A 10,879-nucleotide genomic window follows, 5' to 3' on the forward strand; every position below is an offset into this window, starting at 1 on the left:
AACTGAAACGGGTTCCGAGAGCTTGGTATGCAAGACTGGATCGATACCTTCATCAACAAGGCTTTAAGAAAGGTACTATATATAGAAACCAATACATAAAGTCTGAAGATGATCATATACTAGTTGTAGTTGTATATGTGGATGACATAATATTTGGCAGCGAGATGGAACAATTGGGACAATAATTTGCAAATTGTATGTAGAAAGAGTTCAAAATGTCCATGATCGGAGACTTTTCCTTCTTCTTAGGACTGCAAATTTCTCATTCAAAAAATGGCTTATTTATCTCCTAATCCAAGTACCTACGAGAAACTTTGAAGAAGTTTCGGCTGGAAGGTTGCAAGCTAGTTAGCACTCCTACGGTTATAACCTGCAAATTATGCAAAGAAGATGAGACACCACTGGTAAATCGGACTGAGTACAGACCAATTATAGGAATCTTGTTGTATCTCATAGATTTGAGACCAGACATCATGCAATCCGTGGGTCTTGTGGCCATATTTCAAGATTTTCCTCATGAAAGTCATGTCATTGCTGTAAAAAGGATTTTCAAATATCTTCAAGGAACAACTGATTATGGACTGTGGTATGCTAAAAGAAGAGAGTTTAAGTTGAAGGCCTATATTAATGATGATTGAGAAGATAGTATTGATTACTAGAATATCCCCTCAAGTGCAACATACTTTTTGGGAAACTTCTTAGTGTCTTAGGTCAGCAGGAAATAAGCCTCCATTTCTTTATCCATTGTTGAAGTAGAGTATATTGCAGTTGCCACTTGTTGCTCACAAATTTTGTGGATGAAGAAGAACTTGAAGTACATTAAGGTAGATTTGACTGATCCTATTCCAATCATGTATGATAATACTAGTGCCATCAATATCTCTAAGAATTTGTCATGCACTTAAAGACCAAGCACATCCCCATCAAGTTTCATTTCTTATGAGAGCAAGTTGCAACCAATGTTGTTCAACTTGAATATGTGGCCACTTAAGACCAACTTGAAGATATATTTACTATGACATTGGAAAGAGAACCCTTTGAATATCTCAGGTAGTAGATAGGAGTTGTGACTCCTCCTCCCAAATTACTAAACTATAGTGTGTTTTGGAAGGTACTCAACATGTGGGATGAATCGAAGAGTAGGATGTAGTGGTTTAGGCGGAGTAATCAAGGGAATTGTTTTACATTGATGCCAAAGGTGAGAATATTACTAATGCATCAGAGAAGAACAACAATGAAGAAGACCATTCCTAGTTTCAATGGGAGCTTATGTTGTTTCCATCAATACCAAAGGGGGAGATTATTGGACAGTTGGCATTGTTTGGATGGCTAGTGGTTGCAACTGTGTTGGCATTGATTTAAACTATATCAACTTAGAGGTTTGTGGCAATAGATGATTAGGGAGAGTCCTATGCTTTCTGTAGTCTTTTCTAGTGAGTCACCATAGTAGCAGGCTTATTGGAGTCCAAGTTTCTAGGCACAAGAGAAGGGCCAAGGTGCAAAGAACAACAAAAAAATTGCATCCATTTCTTAGGTATAAAATGGGCTCAAAGTCTACATTGGACCTTCTCCTCTAGAAGTTTATCTAAAAGAGATTTCCAATGTTATGTGGAATTCCATGAATGGCCATTGAGATCAAAAGTTATTGATTGCTAAAGTTAGTCCTAAGCATGTCGAAATATCAGAGTAGGCAGATATTGGAACCTAGAGATTTTAGAACATCAGAGTTTTGTAAGTACTTATAACTACAATCCTTTAAAATCTTTGAGGCTGTGAGAAATGAGATTTATAATGGAGTTTAATGAAAAACCAAAGATCAAAGGACTGTTTCTCTCTCCTCCAATAGGACACATGGGAGAAAGTGATTAGCCATGAGAATATGACTTGGAAGATGACATCAACATGATGTGGAAATACGGAGGACACATGGAAACCAAATTTGGAATTTTGGGTGGCCTAATAGGAAAAATTCATGTGACACATGTCACCTTTAAGGAGACACCATGTGGTGATGATGACATTAGCATGATGTCATCTCAGAGGTCAAAATTTTAGAGTTGAAGTTTTCATAACTCTTGTTTAATTGTTTTATAGGAAAGTTTTGATCCAATGAAAGTGGATATGATGTATTGGCACTTGGATGAGGAAACCAATAGAACCAAGGGAATAGAGAAGATCTTAGCAACTAATTTAAATGAGATGCCACGTGGGAAGTATTTCGGATGTCATAATGTTGGAACTCCTCCGTAATTGTAATTTGAAAAAGTTACGATGGAGTGAGCCTCTGATGTTAGGTGGCACTTGGTCAAGGGAGACCTAAAGGACTGAGGGTGCAAACAAGGCTAAGCACCTAAGTTTTATGGAGATATATCAAAGGTTAAATATTTCATAACTCCTATGAAATTGCATTGTGAAAAAGTTCTAATCCAATAAAGGTGCTTTGATAATTAGTGGTGCTTGGTTGTGGAAGCCCAAAAGAACTAAGGGAGAGAGTGATAACATAGGGAGATAGGTCCCTGCCAGGAGCCTAAAGGACTTAACACCTGAATATTATGTCACTAGTCATGGCACCCATTCCCATGTAGGAAAAATAAGAGGGGGCTAAGCAAAAGGGGCCAAAGGAAAATCGAAGGCTTGTGATTTCGTTACATCATTTTGAATAAAAGATATGAAATATGAGAGCTTTGATATTTCAATACAAAGGAGTATGAAGGTGCAGGTCACACGAAGTGGTCCTATGGAGGAAATGTCATAAAGGGCTAAGTAGAAGGATCTAAAATCCAATTGGGCTTTTGTGATTTCATAAGTTATTCTCAATAAAAGTTACGATATGCAAGGGCTCTGATATTGCAATGTAGAGTGTTAAAGGATGAATGGGTCGGTAGCTAGAGAGTAAATTCATGCAAAGGAGTTATTTGAAGTTAATGATGATTATAGAGATCATTGGATCAAGGGGAAGAGGGCCATAGTTCTCAAAGAAGAACTGTTGGGCTTGTTTCAATGTTGAAAGAAATCCATCTCTGATCTCCTGTGCATGTCTTATAGAAATAAATGAAGAATAGAAGAGCCATCTTGAAGTGCAGTCAAGATCTATGAGCCATGAATAAGCATGGGGATTCTCAATGGAGTGTGTAGGTGGACTGAGATTAAATTCTCGTCATGGATAAGCACTCACTGAGATGGTGAAGTGAACAAAGCCCAATATTATGTTTTAATGTAGCGACAGAATTTGTAGAAAGAGATATAACATAAGAATGGAGTGTTATTCCAGGAGTACACTCTCAGGTAGTGTGGATGGCGACATATACAACATTGAGCCCAATGTAGCAGAGGAACAAAACTCGGGATTTCCATTGAGAAACTGGGGGAATACAATATTGTTGTGTATGTGTTGAAGAGTGTGGAATAGAGTGTGTGAAAGTTTAGCAACTAACCCAAGGGTTGAACTGAAGCAGAGTGTTGAAGAGAGCTTGTGCAATAGAGGACTAAGTGCAGAGAATATGCGGTTGTGAGCAGAGGACAGGGTGCTACTATGTGAGGCTGAGAGAGCTCGTGGAACAACAGAGGACTGAGGGCAGAAGTATGATACTGTAGTGGACCAGATTGGTATTTTTTTGTATATGTAATTGCCTCTATTTTTAGTTTGAAAATTGTATGAAAGGTAGAACATTGGCTAGAGCAGGCGGTGGCCTACGTTGGTGCCTCTTGGAAAGTAGGTTCATTCTATATTAAGGGGTTTGGTACCTCCTGTGAGTGGGTGTGCACAAAAAAATTGATGTAATTAAGTAGGTTTTTAATTTACATCATAATAAGGAACAAATTAATGGTTTTGTCCCTTTGGGTTTCCACATAAAAATACCTGTGTCAGTATATGTATGATTCTCATGTGACAGATTAAATGTACATGTGAATTCCTTATCTTGTTGATTATCTATATTATGTATAAAATCTCTCACTAGTAACTAACCATAATGAAAAGAGTTAAATATTCACACTTAAAATTGAAAGAAGTTCACTATGACTGATTAAACCACCTAGTAATTCCTTATTCCAACACATGCTTGCTTGAGGATGCTTCTCCTTTAGATTTTCCTTTTGTTGAGAGGACTTGATCTCTTTACTTCTAATATATGCTATAATATGTGAATTTTTTTTACAATTAAAACATATAACATCTCCCATGGGTGTGAATGATCATCTTAAAGAATAATTTTCCTTATGCACATTCTTTTTCTCCTTTCTTGGTTGTTGGTTTTTGTTACATGCCATTTTGTCACATATTCTCAATAGGCCTGAGAACTAGATCAATCAACATGAACACTTTGTCATAATCCATTTGCAAATCCCTAAACATCAATTCTCCAAAAAGTATGAGTTTATGGGTCTACCTAATAAAAAACAATGATTTTAGGTCCAACACACTCTGCATGCCTGTTCACTAGCTTTGGGTGCAAGTTGCATACCTGTGCACTAATGTTGATCAACAGAAGTTGCTCCATTCTGCAGGTGTGTTGATTCTATAGTTTCAGGAAAATTAAAGAGTATTTTCAAATTTTCTCCTTCCAGAAGCTTCTAAGGTGGTTTTAACCATTTACCATGGATAGAGATATCAAATTCCTATCTGATCCTACTCTAATGGTAATATCTCTTATCCCTTGAGCTTATCCTCCTTCATATGTGGATCTCAAGCCTAGATTAGTAAATCCTAAACTACCATGTTCACCCTATAAATTTATTTCCTCCCATAGAATCTTGGTTACCTTTTGGAGATTATTTGGTTAGATTTTGGAGATTACTAGGTTGGCTTTTGGAGATTGCTAGTGCCCTCATCCTGATGCGTTGATCTTAAGGAATCATCATCCGTTTGCATTAGGGTTGAGTGTGAAGGTTTGATTTGTGGCAAGGAAGGACAATACATTTGGGGAGACATCTACAAAGTCAACTTCTATATATGGTTGTAACTCTCTCCTTTATTTATTAATACAAAAAGATTCATGTTTTCCTATACTAGTGTTATGATTATGCTTATGTAATGCCATGTTGGTTAATTGAATAGAGATATTGGATTATGCTATGTGGATATTTTAGTTCCTTTCCTTGTGTTAGTCATTGTTCTAGGTTCCATTTATAGCGCATGGAGCTAGGATTGGAGCTTACGAGCAAAGAGAAGAGGAGTACTTACTACGGATTCCAGCTAGTGTTACAGGGAAAAGTGTCTATTTAGAACTGCTCTATCCCACTAAGGTGTGACAGCTGCCTTAGAAAAAAACAGAGAAAAACTACTTTTGTATTTCCTTTATGAATTATAGATAGAGAGGAATAGAAAGAACCAACCTGTGTCTTGCGCTAATCCTTTGATCCAATCCCTCTCTTCTTTGATAGTCTCCAGCTACCTGCTCCCTTGCATGCCCAGCTTCACAAAGTACCTGTAAGATCACAAAAGAAGAGCACTATACAAAGACATGGATCTATATTCATAAACAACTTAGGATCAGATTTAAGTTAACCATACAAATGTAACAAGCATCAATGATACAAAAGCATGGAGGAGAACTCAAATAGTTTTTATTGATAAACAAGAAAAGATCCAGGAGGAATTACAACTAGTGGTTTCGACCCAGCATCAACCTCCTAGCAAAGAAGCCCCTCTTCACCTCAAACAAAGCATAAATCACCCAACAATCTGATGTTTGTCTCTAGAAACCAACAGCAATTCCTTACAATATGCAAAATTCCAGCCTCTGGATCTCTGGGATGAGAGATCCATATATAGATATCTGTAAGGAGGATGAGTTAGCTTGTGATTTGATTAGTTTTTTCTCTCTGTTAATTATTTCTTCCACTTGGAGACTAAGGGCCTCTTACTCATCCTTGGTCGAATTCAGTGAGGCAAGTGTCACAGGAGAAGATTCTGGAAGCTTCCATTGCCGCTCCACCTCGTGGAATGACATTGCCATTTGTCATTTCTCGCCCATCGCACCCTACAGAAGGGAGTTTTGAAATGCAACGCACCCTCACAGTGTATTTAGGTGCAATGCAACGCACTTAGCCAGTGGAGCAGCTGAAATGATCCTGTTTTGACCAATTCTGAGCAGTTTCTGGTGGAGAACTTCTGGGAGAAGCTGTAATCTGTTGACCTTGTTCTTTAGGGGTTAGAACAACACTTTTAGGGACTTAGTAGCCCTTGGTTTATGGACATTTCATGCTTGGAGTTGTAGGGCACAAAAATGTCTATAACAGTTTCCCCCTAAAGTATGAGGCCGTTAACCTTTTGGTGTCGGGTGAAATGCTTTATTATGAGGATCCGAAGTTCTTTCAATGCTGGGAGGAGACCTGTAATAAGATACAATACAATACATTATCTTCATACTGTTTTCATGATCTAGCTGAGGTGGGCATTCCCATGCTCAGCTTTATAAATTCATTTTCATGTACATAGGACAGACAATCGTCTGAGTGTAGACTGATGATTCTGATAGAGCCATCATCCTTTTGGTAGGATGATTATCTGTGCTGCAGTGATGTACATTTAATGTATTTATTTCCCTGAATATATATCGTAGCCCGGATGGATGAAACTAGGTCCGGGGTCTTCAATCTCGTCTGATCTTCACTCGAAGTACAAGTCGATCCATGTGAGAAATGTTCTGAAGTCGAACATGGAGAGACATCGCTTGATTACCAGTCAATGATGTAAACTGTTAACAAGCGCGAGAGGAATCATCGATAATGATAATGATCCTCAAGGTACTGTAGTACAATTCACGTGGTGTGAATAAAGGACTTGGCGTCGAACACCACGCAAAATCTTTCGGTCGAAGGCCATTGATGTAAACCTGTCGCCGGAAGTGAGAAACTTGCCATTGAGGCATGCAAGCTTCAAAGTACTGATCAACTTCTTGGATAATGAGCTGATGTCGACAAGAAGTGATCCGTCACAGGAGGGCCTTAATGAATCCCACATCAATGACACAGAACGGAGCAAATGATTTTGATGGAGGTGAAAACGATCTGATGATATAAGGTTCAGGGTGGCGGTCATGAAAGATTGGAGTATAATGTATGGTAGTGGGTGAGACACAGGTGACTTCTCTGGATGACTTCTCTTGAACATATCAGCGACACTGATGTGATGGATTGGTAGCATTAACCCCAAATGTGGATGGTATGGCGTGACCATGGTGATGTGACCGGTGAATGAAACAACCCAACCCGACTCGGACACGGAGTGGAAGGAGCGACTTGCTACCAACAAAGTTTCTTTGAGTTTTCTTCCCAATTTTTCCCCAGTCATTGCTGACCAGTACCTCTTTATTTTTGTCAAGCTTGAGGAGGATAACATATGCTTGTTCTATAATTTTCCCTTCTGGAAAACCCATCGCTATGTTTTAACGAGCCTAGCGATAGTGAAACTTGTTCTCGTCTAAAGACAAGTTTGTCGCTATTAATCTTTTTAACGAGTTTAACGACAAAGATAACTCGGTCCTTTTCAATTTTAGAGAGTCTGAAAAGGAACATAAAGGTAACTCCAAAATTCCTTTTTCGTCATCTAATCCCTTAAGTTCGAAAAAGTATAAAGCAATACAGAAGGGATGAATTTTCGATAGTTTTAACGAGCCGAAAAAAACAAGCGCTCGATATTTTTGTGTAATAATCCCTTAGGTCCAAAAAGATTAAAATCTAGAGGAGGGATAACACTTCCTGTCCCTTTAATGAGCTGGAGAGGCCAATGGCTCGGCAATCTTTTCATATTTTACGAGTCAGTTGAAAAGAGCTTAAAGGAGACTCGTCTTTTGAGGAACGAGTGATAAAACGGGTAGCAACTGATTCCAGGTAAGGTTTGGAATTTTCCAATCACGGCAGTGTCACAAGGATGGCTAGTGAAATCACTCTTCGCAGTTGTTCCTCAAAATGGGTAAACAATCAAATGGAGGCGAATGATCGGCCAATGAAAAGTGGAGGTGACGGTGCAAACACGACCAAGGATTTAATGGCTGAAGTACTACATTCATGATGGTTATTTACTAGGGAATAGTTCATTTTTTAATGAGCTTAAACGCGGGTGGAAACATTTGCTCATGTCTTATGTTTATTTTTTAACGAGCTTGAACTATGTGCTAAAACTGCTCGATGCGGGCTTATTTTTTAACGAGCTTGAACCCTGCAGTAACACTGCTCATGGCAGGTTTATTTTTTAACGAGCTTGAACCCTGCGGTAACACTGCTCGTGATAAGTTTGCATGCCCCCAGCATAATAACGCAAATCGAGGTGCATGCCCCCAGCATAATAACGCAAATCGAGGTGCATGCCTCCCAAGCTTCATCGCATTCAACTCGGTGGTTGGAATGAAGGTTTACCTTTGAGATTTGGAAAGGGGATTTGTTTCACTTTTTAATGAGGTTGACACAGTAAAAGAACCATCCTCAAAATCCACCTTATTTACAGTATTTGATAGAAAATCAAAAACTGAAGGATGATGAAGGTCATCAGGAGTATCTTCTTCACAATTCGAAAGAATGGAACGATGGTGGTAATCTTCCCATGGTGCCTCTCCTATCATCATTGATTGAAAGATTCCTTTGTCTGTAGTATGTACATGCGACCAAGGATCTAAAGAGGTGCCATATTCCTTAGACCTATCTATCCAAAAACTCGATGAGAATTGATTTGGGTTTTCCCACCAAGCCAAGAAAATTGATTGCTACAATATTTCTAAAATGGCGATGATCCATGCTGACAAAATGTTTAGGAATCTTCCGAATCCTTTAGATATAGAAGATTTCATATTGCAGGTTTCCACTGTGGCCACTTCCGCCAAATTAATCGAAGGCGGTAGGGAAAAAGTATCCATTAAGGCAGGGTCTTTTAGGAGGCCTACTCCAATATTTTGAAGCGACTAATTGCTTCCATGGATCATTGGAATGCTTCCCATAACTTGTGAACTGTTGGGGAGAAATGTTTGTTGGTCGACGATTGTAATTCCTCCTTGGAAGGGAAATGCAATCTTCCTAAAGTAGGTCGACACAACTGTGGCCATGGAATATATCCAGGGCCTTCCCAGTAGGATGTTGTAATCGAGGTTTCCGTCAATTACTTCAACATCAATTTCTATTGTTTTTCCCCCCAGTTCAACTTGCAAGTTACTTAAAATACCGTATGGAGTGTATGATCGTCCATCAAATGCTTTTAACATCATTGACGATCGCAACAAGGGTGGTGAGCCTAAATTTTTCCAGCAACTCATTGACATAATACATGTAGATGCCCCCTCATCAATAATTGTTCGATGAACAGTTTTGTTGAGGGCTTTCACTTGAATAAGGAAAGCTAGTTGAGATGGTAATTGAGGATCGTATCTTTTATGATCGAAGGATACAAGATTGGAATCCTTTGGGTCAATCCCACCAATGGCCAATAATAAAGCCTGCCTTTGGGATGGGCAATTTTGTAGTACTTCAAGAGTCGACATAGCGGATGGCGATTGGGCCAAATCTTCCACTATGTTATAATGTTGTGCCGCTCTAGCACGTGGATTAAATGTCGACTTGTGTACTACTCCCTTTGGCGGTTTTATCGTCAATTCAGGAATGGTGGGTGGCACAACTTCTGTCGTTGTCGAACTACTTGGTTGATCTCTATCCTTGTTGTTCGACAGCTGTGGATTCCCATAATATTTGTTCCTTGTCGATATCAAAGCATCATTTTGTTGTTTTGAAACCGAGAACATTAGCACTTGAGACGGGGAAGCATTTCCACTTTCAACCAGATTTGTTCCTAGATTTGGAAACGGATCAGTTAACACTGCTGAGGTTCTCGAATTCTTAAAGAATTTTTTAAGCTCAGCCCTATGTGGACAATTTGCGGTCCAGTGATCCTCATCACATATAAAGCATGGATTTTTTGGTTTCCTATCTCCAGGAGGGTTTGAAGAAGATTTTTCAAGTGATGATTTCTCCTGTTTCTTCTTCTTCCCTTTGCCTTTTTTCTTGCTCCCTGGTTGTTTGGTTTCTTTGCCTTTATCTGTTGATACGACATTTACTTCCGAAGCAAGAAGTTCGTCCTTTGCATTTTGACCTGAAATATTACGGGCCTTTTTGGTTGTAGCCTTCGTCGATTTTGTGTCTGTCGTGCCAATCACGCCATCGCCGACATGAGAGTCATTGTTTGATTTAGGAGGAGGAGGAATTGAGAATTCCGGTCTAGGGGCGTCAGGTATTTTATCGTAGAGCATGCCGGACTGAGTGTAAATCAAGTCCAGATATTGTGCACGAGCGATAACTTGCTCTTCTGTTACGACTCCCCCCTTTGCCATATCTTCCGTGATGGAAGGCAGTAATGACTTGATAAACCATTCAGCTAACAGCTGATCGGGGACATACGTTTTTACCATTCTACAACGACATTGCCACTCATGTATATGATTAGATATGTGAGTGGCCGTTGTCTGTTTGAAATTGGTAAGAAGTTCTGTTCCCGTTTCGTACCTTATTGGTAATTGAAAATGGGTTAAAAAGGTTGTGGCTAAGGTACTGAAGTTGTCGAAAGAAGCTCTAGGAAATTCGATGTACCATTTTTCTGTCGGACCCGTTAACGTCCTCTAAAAGAGGCAAAGTCTTATCGAATCATCATTTAGGGTGTTTGATGAACACCATAGATGAAAGGTCATCACGTGATTCGATGGATCTTCACCCAGATTTCCATTAAATTTAGGAATATCTGATGGAAGTTTATGCGGAATCGCTGGCCACCAAGGGGCGTAAGCAATTGGATCGTTTGTTAACCGATTTAAATCAGGTAACTCTAAAGTTGCCACAAAGGGTAATTGTTGGTTCAGGTTAGGTGAAGCATACCCAGGGTAAGATGGGATTGCCTGAGTAG

The sequence above is a fragment of the Pinus tabuliformis genome, chromosome 2_2 (genome assembly GCF_031772625.1).
Source record: "Pinus tabuliformis cultivar Carrire ecotype Pingquan chromosome 2_2, CPIR1, whole genome shotgun sequence".
Classification (NCBI taxonomy): domain Eukaryota; kingdom Viridiplantae; phylum Streptophyta; class Pinopsida; order Pinales; family Pinaceae; genus Pinus; species Pinus tabuliformis.